This window comes from Apium graveolens, chromosome 11, assembly GCF_009905375.1.
Source record: "Apium graveolens cultivar Ventura chromosome 11, ASM990537v1, whole genome shotgun sequence".
Lineage (NCBI taxonomy): Eukaryota > Viridiplantae > Streptophyta > Magnoliopsida > Apiales > Apiaceae > Apium > Apium graveolens.
In genome coordinates this window covers 142,952,681-142,956,056 of record NC_133657.1, presented here as the reverse complement: position 1 = coordinate 142,956,056, position 3,376 = coordinate 142,952,681, and positions in this window count along the sequence as shown.

Genomic DNA, 3,376 nt, shown 5'->3' with positions numbered 1-3,376 from the left:
ATGAATTTACCTCTTGCATTGGAGCTGTAGATGCATAGTTTATACCCGCCTTCTCTGAGAACGCAAAATCCGTTAACGTTCAAGTTGCTGGTCAAGTCAGTTTTATTGTACAAGAAACGTATCTATATATTGCGTGGACATCCTAAACGTATTTTTAAATTTCGTTTTCATCCTAAACGCAATGTTTATTGGCGTTTGTGCAGTATTGGGGATTTTGGGCTTGTACAGGAAACGTAAAGTTATATTGCATTTTCACCTAAAACGTATGTAAAATTTGTGTTTGTTGTCTAAACGATGTTGTTAATTGCGTTACTCTTTGTAGTCAGCTTAAAACCCAAATCTCAAATTGAAAATTTTTGTCATCTCAAAATATTTTATTACAAATAGAGCTCCTAAATTTTGTCAATTGCTGATTGTTGATATTCATCTGAGTTAAAACGTATGGCATCAGGATCACAACCGGGTTTCATTTGGGGATGGATCTACATTGATGGTAAAATTCGAGAAACTAAATTAGATGGTTATAGTTATGATAAGCCTGTTACAAAGTAAGTTAAAGTCAATTTGAGTATGAAATATCATGAATTATGTGAACTTTTATTTTCAAAAATAAAGATTGAAAGAGTGTATATTGTTTGAATATGAAATATAGATGTAAAAATCCTGATGATTTGAAATATGGAATTGTGTCGATAGATGACTTTGATGATGTTGAATTGATGTTCAGAGTTGTAGTTACGAAAGGAAGCCCATTTTTTGTTGAACTTTATGTGGAAAAGGTTACCAGGCCTGAATTTTTTGAAATTGTTGAAAGTTCAAGAGCGAAAGAAACAAGTGTTAGTGAAAGGGATGTTAGCAGATTGAAGGTTAACGAGATTTTCAAAAGCCGGGCATCGAGTGAGAAATCCTCGTACATGGTGCGTGTTGATAGACATGGAAGTTCAGTTGAGAATAAAAAAGTTAATGTTGATTGTATACCCTTCTACACTTCTATAGATGGCTCTAAGATGGTAGTATCACTTGATGAACCTGTTTTGACAACACAGAAGGATGTGTTGAATCCCATGGAGTTGAGAAAAGGTAGTGTGTTTGCTTCAAAGAAGGAGTTGTCACATATAGTAAAACATGTCCATATTAGCAACCATCAAGAAATTGTAGTCACGAGATCGAATAAGTTAAATTGGCACGCGAGGTGTAGATGGAACGATAATGGTTGCCAATGGAAGCTTAGGGCTAGGAAGAGAAAACTACATGATTATTTTGAAATTATGGAGATTGCAGGACCACACACGTGTATGAATCCAAAAATCACATAAGATCATACAAACTTGACTTGTTCAGGTATTGCACAAGTACTTAAAACACATGTTTCCGTAGATCCTAGTGTGAGAGAAAAGGTTTTATTACCTACTGTCAAAGATCAATTTTCTGGTTATGAGCCATCAAGAAAGAAATTAAGAGCTGCCAAAAAGCATGCCATAGAGGATATTTAAGGGACTTGGGAGGGATCATATAGTGATCTACCATATTTGATGGAAATACTACAATGTTTCAATATTGGTACCAAAGTCGATTGGCTATTTAAAGAGGACGAGATAGGAGAGGTATTACGATTATAATCATACTCATTATGTCCCATCTTTAATTTTACAAGTATCTATTATTCTTACATTAGATTTAGCTTGTTATTTTATGAATGTCATTTATTATTGCTTGGAACAGGTGATGACTTTCAAACGAGTTTTTTGGGCTTTTAAAACATGTATAGATTCATTCTGGCATTGCATACCAGTTATTTAGATTGATGGTACTCATTTGTACGGACCGTATCCTGGTGTTCTTCTTAGTGCCACGAGAGTAGATGGATTTAGCCACATTGTTTCATTAGCTTTTGCAATAGCGGAGGCTGAGAATTTGGTGAGTTAGGATTGGTTTATGGAGAGGCTAAGGAAGTTTGTAGTTCTTAATCAACATGGTATATGCATTATATCTTACAGACATGCTGGAATTCTAGCAGAAATACAGAAGTCAGGGTGATGTGAACCACAAAACCACCATCGTTTCTGTATAAGGCACTTTGCCGCTAATTTTGCTTCTAAACATAAAAAGTGAGGCATGAAAGATAGAGTGGTTAAGTTGGCATCTCAAGTCCAACCTAATAAGTTCAAATTTTTATAGAATCAGCTAATGATAATAGAGCCAAAGGCGGCTATATGGTTTGAAGATAAGCCTGTAATGAAATGGTCTTTGGCTTATGATGAACAGAAGCATTTCGGGATTGAATCACGCTGAAAGTTGGAATAAAGCTATATTAGATGCTCGAAGGCTTCCTGTCTTTGCTTTGGTGAAAGCATTGTTTCACAAGGTGGTTACATACTTTGATCAAAGACAAGTGGAGATAGCGTCACAAGCTGCCAAGGGTGAAATGTTCATTAAATACGCTAAAAAGATGTTAAATCGAGCTATAACTCATGCTAGTGGACATCATGTGACTGTTTTTGATCGTGACACATTGTTATTCAAGGTGGTTACTAAGAAGGTTGGGCAGAAAGGAGGAAACAATCATACAGTTCGAATTAATGAGTTTACATGTACTTGTTGAAAATGGCAGACTTATAGAATCCCATGTTCTCATTTAATAGCTTGTTGTGCACACCAAAACCTTAGACATGAAACATTTGTTGGCAAATGGTATAGGTTAGAAAATGCAACAAAGGTATATGCTGGTAAATTTGAACCAATTCCTTTCAAAGGTTCACGTTGGCCATCAAAAATCTAGTTTCCCACATGACAAGGATCTGCAGAAAAAAGGGCAGAAGAAAGTCAACCAGATTCAGAAATGAGATGGATTTTCAAGATTTAAAAGGAACTTCAACTGCATCTTAGTCCTAATCATCTTAGTCCTAATTCATGTATTTCAGGTTATGTTGGATTATCAAGACTACTTTCTATATTTCAGTAATTTAGAGTATTCTTATTGGTCATAGAAACGTATTTTATAAGGAATTGTTATTTTATGTTGTTATGTTTTGGATTTCTTATATATTTTCTGATTTTATTTACAAATATTGGTACATACTGATTTGTTGGTAACAAATCCTTAGAAAAAGTGTCAAAGCAGCCCCTAGATGCTTATTTTACTTCAAAATGACACATGATCTCATATACATATTACACTTGAACCAAGTTATTTAAATGAACAAATTTAAGAAAGTGGGTTGATTTGTTCTATTTATAAAAAGTCCTTAACTATGAAAATTGCCAAAAAAAATCCTGAAAGATAATGGCCACAGAATATGCCTAATCACAATCAGATGCAAAACTACATACTAAAATAAAATAAGATGCAAAACTAGAACACTGAAAGCAAATTAAA